The 25382-nt window shown below is 39.4% G+C and overlaps 1 protein-coding gene across 1 annotated transcript in view; it reads right to left on the bottom strand.

Annotated features, from left to right (window-relative positions):
* Window positions 1-25382, bottom strand: part of STK36 (serine/threonine kinase 36) — a 786440-nt gene that overhangs the window by 396083 nt on the left and 364975 nt on the right. The gene's annotated exons all lie outside the window — the stretch shown is intronic.

The raw sequence follows: 25382 nt of genomic DNA, 5'->3' as shown, positions 1-25382 counted from the left end.
CTCTTAACACAGGGCCTACTAAAGAAGGGCTTGCTTTCACTGTTTGAAAAAGCAGAGTTCATAAGATTTTCTTAAGTCTTTTGCTCTTTTGAACATTGCATCTGACTTGGCTGTTTACGGTGTGCGAATATCTTTTTCCTATTTCTTTTCCTGCTATGGAAAAAAAAAAAAAAGCATTTAACAAGGTCCACTTCAGACAAAGATAAATTATTACAGCTCACTGAGAAAGTAGAAATGGGAGCAACACAAATCTGGATAATATAACCTGTATCAGGTGTTTTACAGGTTCTAATATTCTTGGCAATGAAGCCATAATTGGAGAACAGTTTCCACCATCCAAAAAGCATCTTCCACTTTGGTAGTACATTTTTTTCTGGAGGAAAGCCTCCTCACAGCCACTGATATCTCACATAATTCTGCAGGAAGTATCAGAACCTAGGGTATTACCACTGACTTATTTAGTATGCATGCAGATGCATCGGCTTCAAGTCAGGGTGTAGGATCTTAGATTAAATATGGATGAAAGGGATTCTGCAGAGGATCTGCAATTTTATAACAAGGATTCTTTCCTCATTGCTTACTATTTTCACAACTTTTGCCACAAAAATGGGAAAGGGAGATAGTGTAAAAATCCTCTAACCTCAACATAAGAGGAGCACTCCTCTGTTAGCAGGAAGCCCAAATTCAAGCTTTAAGATCTCAGGTACTTCTGTAGGTATGTCACAAGCAACCTTGTCAATGGAACTCTTGTTACAGCAGAAGCTCTGGGACTCTGTATGTAAAAAACGTCCAAGGAAAGATGAGACAATACCATTAGAGGAGAATGAAAGTGGTCATCTGGGAGACTTCTCCAGGCTGTGCCTAAATGTGAGGCTTTATCCTCTGTGAGAAATGCTCAGGCCTTACCTGAATGCGGGCAATCTCCTTCTGGGAGACACACCCATGCCATGCGTGAATGTGGGCAGCAATCCTCTGAAAGAGAAAGGGTCATGTTCTGCCTGAAAAGTGGGAAGACATCCACTGGCAAACAGACATGCATTCTGCCTAAAATGTAGGAAGCAATCTTCTGAGAGAGTGGTTCAGGTTGTATCTAAATTATGGTGTCCTACCTAAGTATGGGGATGTATCAGCTGAGACAGAGGCCCATGTCCTGACTGAATGTGGGTAATGATCCTCTGAGAAACAGGCCTGTGTACTGATTGAATGTAGGGAACAGACCTCAAGAATTTGGGCCCATTTCCTGCCTGAATGAGGAAGCAATCCTCTAGAAACAGGTCAAGGCCCTGCACAAATGTGGCCTTATCCAATGAACTCCATAACCTCCTATGTAGGAGAAGATTTCCCTCTTACCATGCTGCTGAAGCACTTAAAAACAGTAAAATCAAGTGCTTCCCACTTGCTTCATGGAAGAACACACAAACTGCCAGCCATTTACCCAAGGATAAATTTGGAGGCACTTTGTTCAGAAGGAAGATGCCGCTTCTCCTACACACTTTGTAAAAGTCAGGCAAAGAAGGAAAATTTAAAAACTAACACTAACACAGTTATCCAAATGTGAGATAAAATAAAATAAAAAAAATCCAGTTTTCCTTCTGGGAAAGAAATAGAGATTGAGAATGTTTTATACATGATAAACTGTTTCAAAATATGAAGATGCAGGTCTGTCTGCCTCCTGCTCCTGGCATTTCTAAGGACTAGAAACCAAGCTAGAATAGAAACCCTTTATAGCAGATTTGTATTTAGGAAAGAATGGTTAGGTGTTGCACGAATATGAGAAGAATTACTTTTATAGCTCCTGACAGTACATGGTATGCGCCGCTCTGCACTCATACTTTATCCTGAACTTCTTACCAATTTGTCTACAGCAATGTAATAAAATCCACTTTTAAATGAAATAAACCCATTCAAAAGTGCATCTGAATGAATTTTTAAAAGTAAAGTATGCAAGGAGACACTACTGCAACCTGTTAACAATATAATCAGTTCTTGGAGCTGGTTGTGTGGCATAGGGAGAGAAAGCCATGACAGTGACCCAGCAGACTCAAGCTCAAGCAGTGGATCAGACGATAAATGTTTGAAATATCAGGACTCACATGAGCGAGTCCCATAATGCTGTGACTGAATGGCCAAAAAACGGCTTAAACATGCTAAGTCTAAGAAGGCCATTTCTCAGACTATTCCATTTTACCCGAGGTATGGCAATCTTGGAGTTAGTAAATATAAGTTTGGGTGTGGGGGGAGTGAAGGGGGCTTGCCACCCACCAAAAAAAAACATTTAAAAGTGAAGAGCTATGTCTGATATTTGCTCCTCTTTAGTAGTCTTTTTTTGACATGTCAGCACATGATGCTACAAGTGCTGACATTTCAACAGGGAGTTGGCTCAGGTGCTGGAAAAGTCATGTTAAGGAGGACAGGAAAAGATCAGCCAACTAGGTTCAGGTAGAGAAGCCACTGGGCACAGATTTCTCAGGGGTGAAAATACACTGGTCACACTATTCTAATCACTAAGTGCTACTGAATAAACAGTCTGTGTCCTCTCTCACATCTTATGATACCTAAAATCAACAAATAGAGCTTTCATACCAAAGTTTCAGAAATCCAAACAGCAGATGCAAAATTAAGAAAATATCTGAACCACCAAGCTGTAGAAGTACATAATTTAATAAAACACAATGTAATGTAAGCGCTTTCAGGTTACAAACCCTTCTTCAGACCTGGTCTGAAGAAGGGCTTGTAACCTGAAAGTGTTTACATTACGTTGTGCTTTATTAAATTACGTATTTCTACAGCTTGGTGGTTCAGATATTTTCTTCATTTTGCATCCTATGATACCTGCCTATTCTGCAATTTTCTTCCTCATGTATCCCACACATCTGATCTCCCTGCTTTTCCTCTGCTGCAACTAGTCTAGTTTAAACACATGCCACATCCACATCTATAAATGTCAACTGAGGTGAATGGGCTGTAAGCATAGTCTCCATTTGTGTCATTTTCTTGACCGATCTTTGCATGTAATCTATGCATAAAATCTAGCAAATTAACACTGATTTTATGCAGCTTTTCTGGAGCTTGACAATTATTTTATCCAACTGATTATTTCTGGGATCTGTCTCCATATTATTTGGTCAATTACCTAGAATCCCATTAGTCTGGCAGTTATTTCTGGTCTGATCAGCAGTTGCACCATGTGGCTCTACCTGTTTCTTATGCTTAGCAGTTGGAACATTCTTATGCTTTCTTCCTGACATGAGCTAGGTTTAGACACTGCATTATATCAGTCTGTTACAGATTTTCCAGTACGTTACTGTAGTTGGGAATTTGCTAAAAATTTAGTTTTATTACATGTAGAAAGGTGGATTCATTAACTAAAGTATCACAAGGCCCTTCTGCTTCAAGATGTTCTTATGAAATTTTCAGAGCATAACATCTGAATGGCCAGCATTATAATGCAGGCTATATCAATCAACCGACAGCAATTACAGAAGACTTAGAGCAGAATTTGAAAATATGTTCATACCTGTTAGAAGAAGTAAAGTACTCATATTTTGCTAGAACATTTTAAATGACTGATGCCATCACTTTTTGAAAAAATCTTACTTTTGGTTCTCATTTCACCCATTTCATAAGAAATTTCATAATAAATCATGATTCAGATATGCACTCAGTTTGAAAAAAATGTGAACTGTACTTGTTCGTGGTGAATGAATGAAAAAAGGACAGCACTCGAGTGGTTATATAAAAGGACAGCACTCACGTGGTTATATAGAAGGACAGCACTTAAGTGGTTATATAAAAGGACAGCACTCGAGTGGTTATATAAAAGGACAGCACTCGAGTGGTTATATAAAAGGACAGCACTCGAGTGGTTATATAAAAGGACAGCACTCGAGTGGTTATATAACAGGACAGCACTCGAGTGGTTATATAACAGGACAGCACTCGAGTGGTTATATAACAGGACAGCACTCGAGTGGTTATATAACAGGACAGCACTCGAGTGGTTATATAAAAGGACGACAGCACTCGAGTGGTTATATAAAAGGACAGCACTCGAGTGGTTATATAAAAGGACAGCACTCGAGTGGTTATATAAAAGGACAGCACTCGAGTGGTTATATAAAAGGACAGCACTCGAGTGGTTATATAAAAGGACAGCACTCGAGTGGTTATATAACAGGACAGTACTCGAGTGGTTATATAACAGGACAGTACTCGAGTGGTTATATAACAGGACAGCACTCGAGTGGTTATATAACAGGACAGCACTCGAGTGGTTATATAAAAGGACAGCACTCGAGTGGTTATATAAAAGGACAGCACTCAAGTGGTTATATAAAAGGACAGCACTCGAGTGGTTATATAAAAGGACAGCACTCGAGTGGTTATATAAAAGGACAGCACTCGAGTGGTTATATAAAAGGACAGCACTCACGTGGTTATATAAAAGGACAGCACTCACGTGGTTATATAAAAGGACAGCACTCACGTGGTTATATAAAAGGACAGCACTCAAGTGGTTATATAAAAGGACAGCACTCGAGTGGTTATATAAAAGGACAGCACTCGAGTGGTTATATAAAAGGACAGCACTCAAGTGGTTATATAAAAGGACAGCACTCAAGTGGTTATATAAAAGGACAGCACTCAAGTGGTTATATAAAAGGACAGCACTCAAGTGGTTATATAAAAGGACAGCACTCAAGTGGTTATATAAAAGGACAGCACTCAAGTGGTTATATAAAAGGACAGCACTCAAGTGGTTATATAACAGGACAGCACTCAAGTGGTTATATAACAGGACAGCACTCGAGTGGTTATATAACAGGACAGCACTCAAGTGGTTATATAACAGGACAGCACTCAAGTGGTTATATAAAAGGACAGCACTCAAGTGGTTATATAAAAGGAGGACAGCACTCGAGTGGTTATATAAAAGGACAGCACTCGAGTGGTTATATAAAAGGACAGCACTCAAGTGGTTATATAAAAGGACAGCACTCAAGTGGTTATATAAAAGGACAGCACTCAAGTGGTTATATAAAAGGACAGCACTCAAGTGGTTATATAAAAGGACAGCACTTAAGTGGTTATATAGGACTGCTAGTGATACTTAGCAATACAGACTCAAATATCTGAAACCGACTGAAATATTCTGGCAAATTTGTCAGAATAATTTGTCTTGACTCTCAGATATGGAATGCATTTAGTTGTTGATTCCAGATAAGGCAAGTACACAGTACACATAATGTATTTCAATGCACATGTCTAAATAAGGGTGGGTGAATCAATTTATGTGACAAAACAAACACTTCTATTTTCAGGTGAAACATACATGATTTTTACTTCTGATATAATGACAGCTCAGTATAAATACATTCTACATTGATAATACTTTTGGTTCTAATGTCACTCAAACAGAAAAGTTATTTACCACCCTAGCCTATGGAAACAGAGTGAAATGTAAAATGTTGCAAGTGCTTTATTAAAGTACCTCCTTAGAAGGCTGTGACAAAGTGCCAGCAGGCTGTTTTAATGAAAGGGTTTCTGCTCTTACGTCATTTTTAACACAATGTAACCAAGTATGAAATTCTACTGTCAAGGATTTAACTGAGGTTTCCACCAATCTGGATGCTTCACTCCATGAAGTTTATTCCATGGTATGTTATAAATGAAAAAATAATCCTTTTTCTGGAGAAGTATAAATAATTTTCACTTCTGCTGTAAAGAAAACCCTGTGAAGATATATTCTGGACTTGTGTAGCATTCTGCATCCTGAGCAAAAGCCATACACACCACAAAGCAAACCAGTTATAATGCCATAACACTAAGATTACTGTGCATGCCCATGTCTAAAGACAGCATTTCAAACCCTTCCAGCATTTTTCAGAAAACTTTCCTGAAATTAAAGATACTAAATGGAATGAAGATTGTAAATCCACTCTAAATGATTTAAATGCAGCTCAGTGTTGAATTTGACGATGTCACTGTGGCTGTCTCAGTAATGGGTTTTCAGCCATGGTGTGTTGCATATGTAAAATCTCTTTATGAATTATTTTTTTAAACTTCTGCTACACATACAACCTGGAAAAATATATTAGACCAATTATGTGTCCTAAGTAGAAGTCATACATGCCCATTGGAAACACCAGATAAAGCAAAACCCCTGACTGTGGCAGTGAAAGGCCTATGAACCTACACATTTACTACCCATATATAAAACTGAATGCTGTTTGAAAATTCATAATAACATTTAAATGGATCACAACAAGGCACTCAGTTATATAATACATCTAAACACACCAACTCTACCTATTAAGGATTAAATGTAGCTGAACTTAACAGTTGATCCCACTACTTCCATTGCTTCAGATCACAGAGTTTGAACTATGACATGTTTCAAGATCCTTTTTCTAAAGAAATATACATATGTACATATATACATATGCATTTTTAGCTTCAGAACATTGACAACATGGACAACTGCTGCTTTCCGAGCAAACATCACTTGCTGTGTTCACAGGAAAACAAGACTAACACACAATATCAGACATGGACAGTACAATAACTCTAGATGCTCAAGTCTCTGAGGCAGAATTCAACCCCCTTTGATGATTCTTGGTAAGATTTTCAAAGACCATCCTTAGAAATCTGGAATAAAATTTCCCTATGACTGCAATTCTAAGCTAAATGATTTAAATGCAGCTCAGTGCTTATCTGACCTCACCACTTTGGCTGCTTCAGACCATGAAGCTTGAGCCATGACGTATTACAGATGAATAAAATCAAAGGAAAGAGAACTCTGCAAAGATAAATTCTGGAGAAGTTCTACATGGTGTAACCTGAGCAGAAGTTACATAACCTATGAAAATCGAAACATAATTCAAAATATCAGACTGTGACAATGAAGACCTATGAACCTCTGCAGTTTGGTATCTATGTATAAACTGCAGTATATGTCATTCCTCTTTTGAAATATTATTGCAAAATTTTCAGGCAACGCTAGCAGCACACTCAGTTAAAGAAAGCACCTAAACTGCAATGTTTGCTTAGGTATTTCAGTGCAGCTCATTGTACTGAATGTGGCAACAACAACCATCAGCATATAAAGTTCTGGTGATGCAAAGTTTCCAGCAACAAAAATGTTTTATCTGGTGAAGCATATTGAATTTGTTTACATCTGTTCCAATGACAACCCATTAAAGGATATATTATGAACCCAACTCAGAAAATATATATTATGATTCAGTGCTGCATAAATCTCAACCCGAGTAGAAGTTGGATACTCCAGCACTGGAACCAAAATAAAACATGCCATGCCAGTTTGTGGTAGTAAAGTGAATGCGCATGCCTCATCTACGGAGCAGTATCTCAGGTCTCCGTGAGAGCTGTTGATAAAACACTGATAAAATACTGGACAGTCTGATATACAATTCATTCATGGCTGACACTCTAGCCATAGGTATTTTGGTATCAGTCCTGATTTTGTCTGCAGCACATTGCCCTTTTAGCACAAAGCATTTAGACCATGACAAATCTGTGGCAAAAGAAATGTTGCCTTCTCTATAAAACAGAGTTTTACTTCTGATGCAATAAAAGTTTACCACAACAACAGTCCATAGATGTGTTGCATTTTGCATTATGTGCAGCAGACATATACCTAAGCCTATTGGACACTTGATATTACATAGAATAACAGACTACTAAAATAATGTACCATAATGTACCTTTAACTCGACATTTAGTACCAGTGTATTAAAGCCATATACTAATCCCCATTCAGAGTTCTTGGTAGAAGTTCTAAGGTACGTAGCTTGGGAAAAATGCACCCAAGACTGTCCAGACTTAGGGATTTAGTACAGCTCCCTATTGAAATGACGAGATTCATAATGCTGAGCCCAGAAATGCCAAAAAGACCAAAAACACACAAGACAGAGCAAAGAACATCACTTTTCTGCTTTGAAATTGTTTTTTGCACCCCCCCTCCTTGTCGAGGCAAGCCTACCGCCACAAACTTGCATATACCAAGTACAAGATTGCCATACCTCTGAGAAAAGGGAATATTCTGAGAAATGGCTATCTTGGATATAGCACAAATTAGTCTAGATTTACTGTCATTTAATCTCCACATTCCGAGACGTGGTATCGTGAGTCTTGGAATGGTTATCATGCAGCTCAGTGCTGGATATCACTATAATACACAGTCTCGTTCAGTACATGGAGTTTTGATCATGGTAACTCCATGTTATTCCTTTGTCTGGAAAAATGTATATGACTTAACAATTTCCTCACTTTATTCACAGGAAGCAACACTTACAGTTACATGCATTAAAAAAAACTGTATAAACCAGCATATTCTTTCTATTGTTTTGAGATCAGAGTTAATTGCTAGATTTTTATATATATATAATGTCTTTAATTACTGTGGTTTCCTGACCAGGTGCAAGTTTACTAAGAAATGTTAATGTAGAGTTTCTGTTAGCCTGGGAATCCAGAGAATTGTTAAGAATGATGTAATTTAAAATGAGTCAGCAGGATGTATTATCAATTTAAAGGACTTTCTCAGAGACAGAGAACATTTTGGATTTTGTCTAAAGCTGACAATAACTCAACAGTACTCTGCATTTGCTCTATATGCAAGTTTATTTAGAACTGTGATTGCTCTTAGGAAAATATAGAAAATAGTAAGTATAGTCTAGCTGTTTTCTATATTTATGTCAGAACTATTCTACTGTATTATTTTAAGCATTTTCCTGCGCTCTGAAATCTTGACTAGCACTGTGCAGTAAGAAGTATTGTCTTTATTTTTTATTATTAAATATTTTTAAACCTTTCAACTGTGGCTGTTTTGTGTGGAGATAATTTAAGCTCTACAGTACATTGTATGTATATAGTGATACTGGCCAAGCCACTCCAATAGCTTTAGCCCTGGGTCACACTTACCATTTCGATAATAATATTGCACAGTAATAATTAGACACCCTTGGGTAAGGGCCTTTTTAGTAGCTGATATTAGCGGTTGCTGGCAGCTGGTACTACCTTATAGGCTGGCAGGAAAGGGCATAGCTGGAGAACATGTGCCAGCCTTCCCCAGGAGTGTCGGTGTGTTTGCATATAACTCATATCTTAAAGTGTGTGCATGTGTCAGCTACTTGGGCAGGGACATGAAGCACTGGTTGGACAGAGAGGGTGCTGGAGGTTTTAGCCTGACCACTAGGCTGAGATCTAGACCCTATAGCTGTGCCAGTGGGGAGTCTTATTGGAGATCTGGACAGAAAGGGAGAAACCAACCCCAGACTGACTGTGATCCATGTATGCTCTTACAGGAAATTGTACTTTACTGTGTGTGTATATGTTATCCTTCACTGGTATTAGTGGTGAGGACCGAGGCTCCTTCATTACTAGGCCATTGCACGGGCATCACAATGGTCTATTGATAAGAGTGTACTACCCTGTTAAACAAACTTAAATAAATTAAATGTCAGAAAGAAAGAAAAAAAAGTCTCCAATTAATTGTCAGAAAGAAAAAAAGTCTCTAAACTCATTTCCATAAACCTACTCTTTAAACTAGCTACCAAACTTCTGAAAGCCCAACAAAAGACCATCAAATTAATACCAAACATTCAAAATCTGTGGAGTCCATTTTACTACAGCCTTCATTCTGAGACTCATGTTTTGTATAACCAGTTCTAAATGAGACTCATATTTTGTACAACCAGTTCTAAATCTTATATTTCAAACATTATTTTTACATCATCACCTGTAGGGCAGACCATTTGCTTCCACTTTCTAGTAACTGATTTTTTAATAGCGAAAGTGATAAAATTTAGCAAGATTCTTTCAGCTCTGTTTAATTTCTTTATATTAGTTACAATTGAAAAAAGGTACAGCAGCATTAATCTTACCTGACCAAATCCATTCACATATTTCCTGCAATTTTGTTTCGGGAGATCTAACATGGGTCATTTTCAAAATATGATCGAAATCACCTAGGAGACCAGTTCTATGCCTCCAAAAATTGGGTTTACTGCAGGAAACATTCTGGCAAGTCTGTATAAAGTATAAAAATACAGGCATTGCCAATCAAACTAAATAGACTTTTGAGATCAGGTAGCATACCAAGAGATTAACTTTAGTTCCTCCCTTTAAACGTTTGATCTTGTTTGTACTGAATTATAGATATACCTAGCATTCTCTGTCACAACAGTCTAAACGTTTGATCTTGTTTGTTTTCATTCCACAAAGTATCTTGTATAAAGTGCTAACAGCCCTCCTGTGGTTTTGTTCCTGTCTTGTGTGAAAAAATTAAGCCATCCATAATGGCCAATACTCTCTCTCTCTTAATAGTGCATAATTTGAGTTTATCAACAATAAATCAAAGATTTATCTGGGAAAAATATTTCACTCCATAATTTCTGTAAACTGGTCCCACACTAACAGAAAAGTACTCTGCGTCAGTTCTTTCCAATATAAAAATTCTGAAAATATACTTGCATCATTTATAACTCGCCCACTCAGTATTCCCCAGCCTTTACCAAATTTATCAAGTAGGACCTCTTCAAGCCACTCACCTTCACTACTAGTCTTCTTCACATTTATTATTAATAAGTAAATGTAAAATAGAAAAATAAAACTAAAAACTATTTCCCACCAGGGCAAAATATTACACCCCTAGAAAATCTGAGCTGGGCTACTCTACCTCAACCCCAGAAAACCATCATTCTTGGCGACTTTAACATCAACTGGCTATCCTGTAATAACAATCTCCCAACCATTCATCTTAATCTCCATGGGTTCACTCAACTCATCCAATCCCCTGCCCGAATCAACAAAAACCCTAACAATCATACCTTACTTGACTGGACTGGATCCTAGTCAACAAAGCCCCTCACTCTTGCCTAGCAGGCTGCATACCTGATCGTCTTAATGACAACTCCCTCACTTTCCTAATTCAGCACCACACAGTCTCAAGCCCATTATCCACAAGCAAATATGGAACAAGTCCAACTTCAACCCCAACTCCATCCCCTCCCCGCAAAAAATTAATTGGTCACCACTAAAATACCTCAACCTAGATGCGGCTGTCCACTTCAACAATACCTTCCCCTCCATGCTAAACACCCATGCTCCTGTAAGTAATGGCAAAGTCAGATCCAGGCATGCCCCATGGTTACAAAAGACCACCAGAACCCTAATGAAATACAGAAATAAGGCCTGGGAGCACTGGTGACTAACAAAAAATAACTCAGATAGGCAATCATTCCTTGAACTGCTCAAGAAAGCCAAAAAGCATATAAAATTAAACAACTCCCTCTACTTTAAATCCACCGTAAACTCTACCAACCACAACCCTAAGCAATTCTGGTCCACTATTAACAATATATTCCACCCACGGAAGGTTGATACCCCCCAGCCGTCCATTACACTCTCCTCCAGCAGTATTGCTGAATCCTTCAACAAACACTTCACTGAATCTATAGCATTTCTAAACAAACAACACTTCCCTACAACAGCCCCCCCAACCCCTAACTCTAATCCCCCCATTCCTCTTTTTTCTTCACCTCAGTACCTATCTCCAACATAAAAAGACTATTGTCAAAACTTAAACCCACCAAACTCGCAGCTGAGAACCTCCTCTGAATACTTGAAAATTGCAGCTGATATAGCCTACCCAATTTCAATTCTTATCAACTGTTCCATAACAGAAGGCTATGTTCCCTCGATATGGAAATATCCCACATCATTCCCCTCCACAAAGGCACCCCCTCCACCGACCTCTCCAATTACTGCCCCATTGCTATCCTCTCCCCTCTTTCCAAGATACTTGAAAAATGTAACAACATCTGGGTCTCCAACTACCTCCTAGCTAATAATCTCCTCTCCAAAACCCAACATGGTTTTAGGCCATATCACAGCACTGCCTCTGCTCTCCTTCACCAACACTATACTTCATCACAAAAACAATGGCCTTTTTCAACTGCCGTATTTCTAGATCTCTCAAAGGCCTTTGACATGGTATCTCATGAGCTACTACTCCCTACTCTCCCCAACCTCTCCTTCTCACAATCTGTCTGCAACTGGTTCCACAGCTATCTACACAGATGCCAGCAATCAGTAATCTGGGATAATAACCTATCACCTCGCCTCCCAGTTACTCCCGGAGTTCCCAAAGGGTCTATCCTTGGCCTTTTGCTATTCTCACTTTTCACTAACAACCTACATACTGCCACCACACAAGCATCTCTTATACAGTACGCAGATGACTCTTCTCTCATCTGCTCTGCCCCTACTCTACCAGAACTATACAAAAATCACACAGGAATCATTCTCTTCTGCAGAAAGCTGGCTATCCAATGCTCAGCTCCTACTCAGCCCAAGTAAGACAAAACTTGTCCTGTTCCAACCTTCCAAAGCCACCCAAAACACCCCTCACTTCAATATTCTCACCAAAGACAATACCATAATCTCTCCATCAGAACATACAAAATTACTTGGTGTGGAAATAGACAACAAACTTAGATTTGACACTCACATATCTCTCACAATAAAAAAAGTTCACAAGAAACTTGGTGCATTATATCGAAGCTGACAATTCCTAACCAAGGCAGCTAGAATCTCCATAGCCAATTCCCAGCTAATCTCCACCCTACCCTATGCATCCCCCATACTTATCAACCTTAGACAAACAGACCTACACAAGCTGGATGCTTGTTCCAACAAAATTGCTAAATTTGCCACTGGAACCTCCTACCGCAGCCATCATTGTATCTCCCTTAAATAACTAAACTGGCTAGAACTTGTATATACTGTTGATAATCAATATCTTGTTATTCTATTAAAGCCAACAACCTGTAATGTTGTTTACTATTGCTGCAACTTTGTATCTCTATCATGTACATGATGTGGAGCTTTTCTCCCCGAGCATCCGCTGAAAAAGGACCCACGTCCAGTCGGAATTTCCCAGTAAATAAATGTAAATAAATAAAATAAATAAATAACATACAAAAATAAATCAGCAACATTAAATTCATAGCTATTGTTTTAGCACTTTGCCTTCTTCAAGATCTCATTTTAATAATTAAAAAAAAAAACTTTCTTCACTTTATACTTTGAAAAGTACAGTTGTGTACAATTACCATAAATGTAGATGTTCGAGTGTATTCACTGTTGCAGTCATCACATTTGGGTTATCCCTGCCAGGGTAGCCCTCCATCGGCCTGAATACCAGAGGCTTAGTATTTCTGCGTCAGTTGCTGTCACTCCAGGGACTGACGTCAGGTCGTCAGTGGTATAAAAACAGGCAGCCGATGCCATTACATCAGTTTTTCTTGCCCCAACTGTCAGGAGCCCCCAATAAGGAGCTAGATTATGGTGGAAGAACACCACCTGTAGAAAGTAAATACCAAAAATTCCTTGTAAGGAGCGAGAGAGAGAGAGAGAGAGAGAGAGAGAAACAGACAAGGGGGCTGGAGTGAGGGTAACCAGGACTGCAACAGTGAATACACCCGAACATCTACATTTATGGTAAGTGCACACAACTGTACTATGTTCTTTGTGTTTCACTGCTGTAGTCATCACACGTGGGTTGATTCCCAAAGCTGAAGAAAAGGGTGGAGGCAATCAAGAAGACTGGGGGCTGGCTAGGATGCCCTGCAAGACAGCAGTGGCAAAGCCTGCCCTGGATTTGGAAAAGATAGGCAGGTGGTAATGTTTGGTGAGGGTATGAACAGAAGTCCATGTTGCAGCCTCCAGGATGTCCCTGGTGGGGACTACTCTGAGGAAAGCTGCAGAGGTAGAGGTTGCTCTGGTGGAATGTGTCCTGACCCTTGGGGGGAGGTTTTCCTTGCTGTTTGCAGCAGAAATGGATGAAATGTGCTATCTATTTGGAAATTGTTTGTTTTGATATGGCCTTGTCCTCTGCGCCTGCAGCGAAGCTGACTAGCAATTGATCAGTTTTTCTAAAAGATTTAGTCCTATCTAGGTAGAATCTGAGCTGTCTGTGCACATCTAGACAGTGCAGAATCCTTGCCCCCTTGTTTTGTGGGTTAGGGAAAAAGATGGGCAAATGAATGGATTGGGTGAGAGCCACACTGGACACCACTTTTGGCATGAAGGATGGGTTAGTCCTGGTGGAGACCCTGTCATCATGGAAAATGATGAAGGGCTCTACAGCCATAATTGCTTGTAGCTCAGACACTATTCTAGCTGAAGTGATAGCCAGAAGCAAGGCTGTCTTCCATGAGAGAAATTTTAACTCCGCTGAAGCTGCAGGTTCAAGGGGGGGGGCAGGGTGAACTTTTCCAACACAAAGTTTAGGTCTCAAGCTGGGTAGGAGCGCTTCTGGGTAGCCTCAAGTTGTTAGCCCCTCTTAGGAACGGTTTGATGAGAGGATGTGAGAAAAGAGGTGGCTCTGTGCTGAAATGAGCAGAGATGGCAGAGGCATGAATTTTAATAGAAGGATAGACCCTTGTGTAGTAGGTCTGCCAGGTAATCCAGGATGAGGGGGTAGGGTGGGCTGTGCTGTTCTGGCTCCCTTAGCCTGGATCCAGGTGCAAAACCTTTTCCACTTGTCAGCATAATCTTTTTAGTGCTGGGGCATCTGGCCTCAAGTATAACATCTAGAACTTGTTTACTTACACTGGCAGCTTGAGGAAAGGTCAGGGAATAAGCCAGGCTGCCAGATTTAGGGTCTGCAATTGGGGATGCATGAATTCTCCAGTCCTCTGGGTCAGGAGTGTTGGGATCTGAGGTAGGTGCCATGGGGCAGGGGTGACAGGCTGCGAAGCAGTGGGTACCAGTGCTGTCATGGCCAGTCTAGGGCAATCAGGATTGTCCTCTGTTTTTCCTCCCTTATTTTGAGCAGTACCCTTGAAATGAGTGATAAAAGGGGAAATGCATAGACCAAGAGGTTTACCTACTGGAAGAATAAAGCATCCACTTTTCCAGGCCTTGCTGTGAGGTTCTCTGGTGCAGAATTTGCTGAGCTGATGATTGGAGTGGGAGGCAAAGAAGTCTACCTTCGGGGTGCCACATTTCTGGGTTGCAAGGGTGAAGGTTCTTTGGTCTAGCTGCCACTCGTGTGGGTCTAGCAGGTTTCTGATTAGGTTGTCTGCCAGAGAGTTTAGAGAGCCTGTCAGGAATTGTGCTAACAGGTGTAGTTGCATGACAGCGGCCGTGTGCCAAAGGGTCATGGCGAGTAGGCACAGAGGATAAGAGTGAGCTCCTCCCTGCTAGTTGATGTACCACATCACTGTGGTGTTGTCTGTTTTGATCAGCAGAGGCCCCGGGGAAAGTAGGGGTCTGAAAGCTGTCAGGGTGTGCTGAACAGTTAACATCTCTTTTTGGTCAATGTCCAGATGTATTTGATTTGGAATCCATTGGTCCTGAATGCACCTGCCATCCATGTGTGCCCCACGGCATAGTCTAATGCATCTGTGGTGGGGGTCTGGGCGTGGGGTAGTGAGAAGGGAAGTCCCTTGTTATGGTAGCATGCTGCTGCCTGTCAAAGAAAATCTTTCCTTAGACAAAGTATCAGTGGTATAAGTGTTTCCAGGTCTTGAGAGTGCTGACACCAAAGGCTTTTCAGGTACCACTGTAGTTTCCTCATATGCAGTCTGGCATATGGAATGAGTAGAATGCAAGAAGCCATGAACCCCAGAGCTTGAAGGATTTTCCTTGCGGATAACTGGGTCCTGGTGGCTAGTTGAGAGAAGTAGGTTGTCAGGTAGGTTTGTTTTTCTGGTGTAAGGAATGCCATCTGGGATGCTGTGTCCAGACTTGCTCCCAGGAATACAATTTTTTGTGTGGGTACTAGTTTTGATTTCTTTTCTTTGATAGTGTACCTTAGGGAGGTCAGCAGGGACTTTACAAAGGTCAGCTTTAGCAGCTTTTCCTGACTGTCTGCCTGAATCAGGCAGTCGTCTAAGTATGGGTAAATTTTAATATTTCTTTGTCTGCAAAAAGCAATGGCGGGAGCCAGACATTTTGTGAAAACTCTGGGTGCAGTGGATAAGCCAAAGGGAAAGGCAGAGAACTGAAAGTGCAGTGATCCTGCTCTGAAATGTAGGTATTGCCTGCATGATTCCCTGATTGGGATGTATAGGTAGGCCTCTTTTAGGTCTAGGGTGGCTAACCAGGCATCCTTGAAAAGCATAGGAAGAAGCTGCTGGAGGGTGAATTTTGGTATCACCAGAAAGGTGTTTAGAATGGATAGGTTCAGGATGGGGTGCCATGTGCCCCCTATTCTGGGTACCAGGAAAAGTCTGGAGTAACAACCTTGGCCTGTCTGTTCTGCAGGAACATGCTTTATTGTCCTCACAGAGAGGAGGGAAAGGACTTGCTTTTTGGCCTCTGCCCACTGGTTTGGGGGGAAATCTGGGAACCCTTTTGGGGTTGGCAGAGTGTGAAAATAAAATCTGTATCCCTGGGACACTAAGTTGAGGATCCAGTAGTCGTTGGTAATGGTGGCCCAGTTGCTTGCGTGGAAGGAGAGTTTTCCTCCTAGGGGCAAGTGCAAGTGAGCAGAGGAAGGGGGTGGAAGTGTAAAGTCACTGTGAACTCTTACCATAAGGGGATGGCTTTGCACTCCCTGGTTTTGAAAAGGAGGAACTCCATTGCTTAGATATCTGCATTCCCTGGGGCTATTGTCTGGGGACCCTGCTTCCCCTGGGTCTGGGCTGAGCTGACCTGGGGGGGGGGGGGGCAGGAAAGGACCAGTGCTTGGAGGAGCAATGTCTACTGAACTGTCTGCATAGATTTAGCTTTTTCTTCCATCTTTTTAAGACCTCTTCTGCCTTGGTGCCAAATAAGTTGTATTTGTGCAAGGGTACGTCCAATAATTTGGATTTGACATGGTCTGGCAAGGTCTGTTCCTTAAGCCAAGCATGTCTTCTAAATACAGAACCAGTGACTGCTGCCCTGCAAGATGCTTCTAGGGCATCAAAACCACATTGTAAGGTGTGCTTAGTTACTTGACTTGCAGAATGCATTTACTCTTGTAATTCTATTTTCTGCACAAGCAGGGAAAGAAGATATTTTTTACACCACCACAAATGAAGAAACGAATGAAGAATAAAATCACTGACTGATGATCCAACACTGTAGTTTAATAAAAAGCACACTCTGACGTCTCGGCTATAACAAGCCTTCAAGGAGTATACTCCTTGAAGGCTTGTTATAGTCGAGACTTCAGACTGTGCTTTTTATTAAACTAAAGAAGCTATTTTTTGTTTGAGGAGTTCCATGGTATGTTGCTGGTATTTCAGCATATGGAACTGACAATTTAGTGCTCTACTAGCAAGAGCAGCATAGGTATATACTTTTTACCCCATCTGTCTAATGCTCAGGAATCCCTGTCTGAGGGGGTGGGATTCTTAGCTGAAGTTGCTTTGATTCCTTTAGGTCCTTGAGAGATGACCTCGGGGTCAGCAGTAGGATTTTTGAAAATCAATTTGTGAGAGTCAGGGACTCTATAGTACCTGTCAGGTTTCCTGGGAGCAGGAGGGAGGGTGTCAGGGGTCAGACTGGATTCCATAAAAACATCATCCAAAACATCCAGGAGGAGGAATGGCCAGAGGTCTGTGTTGTGGAAGATCTAAGAATTCCCTGAGTCTCTTTTTTGACTGAGGACAGTCCTAACATTCCCATTGGAAATGCTCCCCTTAAAGTATGTAGAGTTTCCCCACAGGACATGTTCTCAAGTGGAGAGGCTGAAGGGATGGATTCCTCTGCATCAGAATCCTCATAAGCAGAGAGGGGTTGCATATCTTCATATTAAGATACATCAGAGTCATCGGATTCCTGTTCAGATAAATCTACTGGAGACAAGTCTCTTTTTCTTTTGGAAGGAGTAGCCTGGCTTCCCTTGATAAGCATTATAAAATCTTCTGCCATTTTAAGCATTTGAGACTGAGGCAAAGAAGTGTGAAGTACTTCCTCGGAAGCCAGTGCCTGCTCATTGTCTCCAGATCCATCCAAGTTAGAGACATCTGCAGGATCCTTAGTCGAAGAAGAGTCTTGTGGCATACCGGACTCTGAAAGGGTCTCGGTAGTGGCCTGCAAGTCCACAGATGTGGGCATCAGGGGCTGCGAAAACACCTCACTGAGGACCAGAGAACGGAAATGTCGCTGGCATTTTTGGATCTGTGTGGTCTGTCCCTGTCTTTATCCTTACGTTTTTTCGGAAGATCAGTTGTCAGATGGTTTACCGAAGACCTATCGAAAGTCAATGACCGAGAGTGAAAATATCTAGCTACAATAAAGACCCGATGACGTATAGTTCTTGCACTGAACAAAGCACAAACATGACAGCAGGGGATGTCATGCTCTGGGACTAAAATACTGACGCAGTAGGAATGAAAGTCTCAGTGTGGTATTTGCTTTCCACAGGCGAGACAATTGTTAACTTTTTCTGAAATCGGGCAGAGCAAGAAAAAAGGATCCCCAATGAGGTACTTAGCTTTAGAAGACTTCAACTTCAATTTGAAAACGAAAAACTCAGGTAGCGGCCGACCAGCACTGGTGCGAACTGCTTCAGCTTCAGGCTCCTCTGCAAGAAAGACTGATGTAATGGCGTCAGCTGTCTGTTTTTATACCACTGACAACCCGACGTCAGTCCTGGAGCAACAGCAACCAATGCAGAAATACTAAGCCTCTGGTATTCGGGCCGACTGAGGGCTACCCTGGCAGGGATAACCCAAATATGATGACTGCAACAGTGAAACATGAAGACATCTGAGCTGATTTTCACATGCTTTAACCTTGATGCCTTAAAAAACAGTTTTAAATCTGTGACTCCCACTCTTCCCATATACAATGAAATGGTAATTAAATCCCCCGGCCATCTTTTTTTTTTTGTCTTTCCCAAATAAATACAGGTGAAGCCTTTCTTAATTTACCAAAAAAAACTGCTTAATGAACAAGAGAAATGCATTGTAAGGCGTATATTATCAAAGAGAGTACAGCTTACTGTATTGCCTGCATCCTTCATGCCATATCCAAGCAATTATCCTTCTGTTTTTGATAACAATCCTTACCCTTCCTTAAAATATCCCCAGGTAATCCACCCAGTCAGTCAGCTAACTTTAAACAAATGTAAATTATGGGATTAGATTCGGTCAGAAAGGCAAGTTCTGCAGGTATCGTCACAGAGGGAAAATTTATCCAGACAGTTCTTATTGGTTGTTCAATGTATAACCTAACCTACCAAAATGTATCTAACTTCTGAAAAATAACAGCCAAATCTGCCTATGGATTAGACATGCATAGCAGATATCATATGAGTGCAGAGAAACCTTACATGTTATTCCCTGTAAATGAACCCATTAGTGTGTATTTGCATTAGCTTGCTTAACAAAGACTGAGCAAACAAAAGCGAGAAGAATGGGCAGCCTTGCCTGGTGCCTCTTCCTAGACTAAATTACCAAGAAAGGTTATCCGCCAACTTTATTCTGGCCATAGTTTCTTGATATACTAACTGGCACAATTTAACAAACCGTTCTGGAATTTTCAGGTACCAAAATAATTACAAAAGGTACTACTGGCTCAACCTGTAAAATGTCTTTTTCAACATCAAGACTTGCTACCAACAGATTTCCAATATCACTGCATACCAACATGATGATTAGAGCTCTACTAGTGTGAAATCTGAGAAACTGTTTTAAACAGCTAGGAAATACTAAGCTGGGTAAAATCACATTACTAGCTAGTAATTACATTGCCTGGATGTCAGGAAAAAAGACATTTGGAGAAAGTAAGATATGATTAACTAGAAAAAAAATAAAAAGTTCTGGCTTGGTAGAATCTTGCAACTGTTCAGTAAAATGTATTTCAAATTTCAGTTTTAGTACAGCAGATAATTCTTAGGAATTTGGAGGAAAAAATAAATCAAATGTACTCAGAGATGTTTAAAATATAAAACAGTAGAGGAATACATAAAATCAAATGACAAAAGGGTGGAAAAATAGAAGAAACTTTAAGTAACTATTGAGAGAAGCTGATAAATCTGAATAAATCAAAGGATGACATGAAGAAAAGACTGCCTGAACATGATGCTTCTCAAGGAGATCTGTTTCAAAGAATAGTACAGTTAGAAGACAAAGAAAATCTGATTTTCTTTTCTGCTATATCAGAGAAGCTGAAAGAAACAGACAGCATTCATTTTATGAAAGTATAAATAAAGCAAATGGACTGGTATTCCACAACAAAATGTATTAACTGAGTGTACGCTGAGTGCATCCTCCAAATATGGATATGAGAAAGCTCCAAGACGTATATTAACAATGGAATTGTGCCAGTAGAAGAGCTGCTCCTAACAAAAATGTGCTAAAAGGGAAAAGTAATAAAAACGTGGGACACCAGAGTGTTTGTGGAGAATAATTATTCACCATACCCCAGGCAGAAGACCAAGTATATCCTGACAAGCTGAGAATGTCAAAAGTCAGTTGTTAGATTTCAAGTTACAATACCAACCTGCCTTCAGAATATTTTTACTGGATGATAGCCACCCAGAAGTGTAAACCTTGGCTCTAGATGATTGTCACTGGTGAAGTGGCACCCCAACCCCATGTGCAAAAATGGGAAAAGGAGTTGAGGATGGATGGATGAATGGATCAAAGATGCTTCTTGATGCAGAACAGACTAAGGAGGGAATACAAATGTTTAATGAATAAAGATGCAACCTAAAGTGGACACAGCTTCTTTTCTGATAACAGCTAAACTAAGATATAAATGAAGTATTGAGTATTATAAAGGAGATACGAGAAATGGAAGTGAAGGAGCAAATTTCATAGACATAAATGGAAACTGTGGGAACAATACCTGTAGAACAATGTTCAGGAGGAAGAATGAGGTTTAAGGGAAGACAGAAATTTATATTTTTGAAGGGGAACAAAAGTTGTTAGAAAGTAAATATATACATACACACACACATATTATATATATATATATATATATATATATATATATATATATATATATATATAATAATAGTAAGAACTGAACTATTGAGTAAACACCTCTGTAACATGTTTACATCATTTAGACTTTTATCTTATTTTATATATGGGGTCTCTTCAGAATATATATATATATATATATATATATATATATATATATATATATATATAGGGTCTATGTTTAATGTTCGAATAGCCAAAATGTCGAACACTATATGGTCGAGACCAAATGTTCGACATTTGGATGTTCGAACATAAAAAAAAAACACAGAGAAAAACACTTTAACAGTGTAGGCAGGGGGCCAAGCCCCACTGCACTACCCACACCCCTTCTACTCAAATATACCAACTCTGAGACTGCACTTCAGTGCAGAAAAGGGAAATTGTCCCTATCTGCACCATACGGTGCCATTGAAAGTCTATCTTCGAGCACTCAAAATTTCGAACATTTGGTCTCGACCATGTAACATTTGAAATTTTGAGCGTTCAAAGATTTGACAGGTACCCTATATAAATATATGTGTGTGTGTGTGTGTATATATATATATATATATATATATATATATATATATATATATATGGGTCTACTTCTAAAACCTGACTCCCAGAAGATCGACTGTCACAATCCCGAGCCCACAATCATGAAACCACGGAACCTCAAACGTCAGGTGTGCATTATTTTCTTTTATTTCAAACCTAGTTTTAAACTCCACTTTAATTTTATCCCACTCTTTCGCTATGTTTTCAGAAGATAATTCCATCTTCTCTAGTAGCTCCTGAATTAATTCCATAACCCATTCCTTAAATTCCTCTCTTTTCAACCGATAAGTGGGAAAGTGCCAGTGTCTCAGTTTTATTTCATTACCTTGCATATTTATTTTAATTACTGATGCACACTGATCCATATCTATCAATTTTGGCAACCCCTTTGCCACTCTATTCACTAGTATATTCATAAACACTTCCTAATCATGGTTTAAAATTGAAATGGGCATATATGAAGCTTGATCTTATGGGTATTTACCATATTAAGTTATTACAGCCACCGCAGCTTTCTTCCAAGATGTTGCCACTTTCCCTCCTTTTAAAATACTGTTGAACAAAACTTTACAGACCTTCAGCACTTTCTTCTATCCTAATTTCCTAACTTCCATAGGAATACCAGCTGTTTCTAGAGACTTTCCTGCAGATTGGTTATACATAAATGTTTTTGTCTCACCTCCTCTTATCTTAATTAATTGTTGAGCCTTATCTACCTCTAACCTTGGTTTAATTAAGTTTTTCATAAATATTTGCATTTGTGCTCTTTCTTGATTTCCACAGTTCTCTTCTTTATGCAATTTGTGTAATATTTCTGAAATATCTCTAATACCTCTACAGAATCTCTGGTTATTTTTCTTGTAGTAGGCTCCCTAAATTTAGCAGCAACCCATTCCCCTTTTTGTTGCCTAAATTGTTGAGCTAAAATTTTTGTTCCCTGTAGTTATCAAAAATAGTTCCTTAATATTCTGAACTCATGCTTATAATTCAGCTCTGCCCTTACTTTCTCTTTAGCACTCTGCAGTTGTGCATCTTCTTGTTCTGTAAGATGCTCCTTAGTCTGCAGTACTTAAACATATTATTACTTAACCACATCTCTTTCTATTTAATTTCTACCCGATTTTTAAACTCCATTTTCATTTCATCCTACTCACTAGCTATAACTTCTGAAGAATTTTCTGCATTCCCTAATAACATTCAAATAATTTCCACCACCCATTCCTTAAATTCCTCTCTTTTTTAAAGGTAGGTGGGAAAGTGTATCTCACTTTTACTTCATTTTCCTTCATTTTTATCTAACTTTTTATGGCTGCATGATCTAAAATAAGTTATTAGCTGAGTGTCAATGTTTTCAATTAAATGCACATGTTCCTGTGAAATATAATTGCTATCTAGTCTAGCCCAGTTATATACCTTGGGATAATAATATGCAAATTATTTCAGAGCTCCTGCTACTGAATTCACATCTTCCATACCAACTGTTTTCATAAATTTATTCAGAAAGCTACCCCTTTTTGTTATATCTTCCCTTCTAGGCCCCCTACATACATCCTCACTGTTGCAAATCTATTTCCTGTCCCTGCCTGTAAGTAAGATTCCCATCTGAAAGCCAATTATTTCTCCCCAAAAATGTTTACGTTCCACAATAGCAGTTTTTGGTGAAAAACATGCTAGCATAATCCTCCTCCCTTCACAATAGCCTTTCTAAATGTGTCTCCTGCAGCACTGCTATTGGTACTCTGCATTTGTTATTATAATTCAATACTCTTTTTATTTTTGTTTATGGATAGTGTAGCCATTATATTATGTTATTGTTCCCATCTATTAAACATGAGTTTTTTGAATGTCTACTTCCAACATTTGTGTTACATGCATGTATTAATGCTTGGCAGCTAATTATACAGTTTCTTGTCATTGCCATTTGAACCTAATTCATGTTCAAGACTTTTTTGTTTTATTGAAAATGTTAAACCAAAAAAAATAAATAAAAACATTTTCAGAATGCCCCTTAACCTAACAACCTCTGAACTTAGAAATAAACACTCAAAACTACATACATCTTCACAAAGTGAAGTTTAACCCTCCAGATAGGAAGAACCACCTATAGGCATTACTGACCCTAAAATTAAGGCTAATCATGTTAAAGAGGATGTTAAAGCCCATTTTCCCATTTACACTGATTAGTGTCTGTTCTTTTCCTATGCATTTTCCCCTCTCAGATGCAAACGCAGGTTTTACCCTTTCAGAAAACATTAACTTTTAGCCCTAAAAAAGTGCACTGGCTATCTTAAAAAAAAGCTAAATTATACACTGTTCTATTATAATTTAAAGTATTAAGCCTGATAAGGATGTTGCTATCTCTTACTGACTTAGAATAATTACAAACTTTAATTTTCACTGAATTGCCTGCCCTTGTTTTTTACATTTTCCATTTCCCTCAGCAAAGAAGGCTCAGAGCTTAGAAGATTAATTGCCTGCACCTGCAGACAGAACATCTCCATGGAAACATAGTTAGCCAAGAAAGAGAGAGACAGAGAGAGAGAGAGAGAAACAGCTGTTCAATGGAATCTTTGTCAATTTCACTCAGTGCAGAACAGAATGTATGACTGCTCTGCAGGCTTCTTTACTCCTACTGAATATTTGCTAATGGAGAAGCACAAGCTAATATTGCAGGAAGTAAATGTACTCACACATTTAAGTAAATGCTGTACTAATTATGATCTTCATTAATACAACTTTTAAGACCAACTAAAGTCTGTAGAAAGAGGGTGAAAAAAAAATAATGCTCACAAAAGAAATACTGTGCATTACCAAAGTCACATTCAAGAATGACTTTTGACCACAAATCTTTCTGCAGTGGACTCTGACCTTACACTAGATTCTAGGGTAGGGGGAGATGTGTGTATAACTTTCAGGAACTCGGCAGCTGTTTTACAGCCATACAGCAAAGTGATGTCCATCAGAACCCCCAGTATATTGCTATCATTAAAATGTTATTTTCTTTATGCAAGTGCTGAGTGAGTCACTGGTAAATTAAGTAAATGATTTTTGTTCAGATGTTTATACAGACATTATTGTGGTATAATGTTATGTCACTTGTTACACTTAGCACACTGCTAAATTTGCTGGGGGTGGAGTATGATCACATACCTCTCAACCTTTGAGTATTGAATATCACAGCACTGGCTCTAAAAATTGGGTCTATACTATATATTCAATGCTTCAAAATTTTGAACCTCATATGTTCGACAACATATGAGTGAAACTTGAATCTTTGAATATATAATAAAAATGTAAAAAAAACACCTTAACGCTCTGAGTAGGGTACAAGCCCCCCTGCACCCCCCACACCTCCCTACTTAAATATACCAACTACGAGACCGCACTTCAGTGCTAAAAAGGGAAATTTTCCCATTCTCCGCATATGGAGGCACTACCTTTCACCTTCAAAATTTCCAAAATTCGATCATATGGTGTCGACCATATGACATTCAAACTTTGAAACGTTCGATAATTTAATAGCGACCCTAAAAATCATAGCAGATGGCCAGAAAGAGCAGAATGTTCTTACTGTTCACAATACAAGTTCTTCATTTACTACAGCCTATATAGTAAATGACAGGGATTCTTTGTATAAATTTAGTTTATTTAACAAGGTTAGTCCCCATAATCAAGTCTGACATGAGGACTTCAGTAAATCTAGGAGGAGCAAAGCTAAATGTGAGGGTCACAGTCATAGTGCTATGCATAAATCATAAAAGTTGCAAGGTTGTGTGGTTGGCAGGTGCCAATGTACAGGAGTGCAATACTAGCATTGCTTTTGAATACCACTAGTGCATTTGTGGTCGTGGTTGAAGGACGCTGTGTCTGCAGATTTAAATGCAGCGAGCT

This window comes from Protopterus annectens, chromosome 10.part0, assembly GCF_019279795.1.
Source record: "Protopterus annectens isolate FY-2018-M chromosome 10.part0, PAN1.0, whole genome shotgun sequence".
NCBI classification, from domain to species: domain Eukaryota; kingdom Metazoa; phylum Chordata; order Ceratodontiformes; family Protopteridae; genus Protopterus; species Protopterus annectens.
The sequence above is the reverse complement of the archived record's forward strand: the minus strand, read 5'-3'. Positions and strand labels throughout refer to the sequence as shown.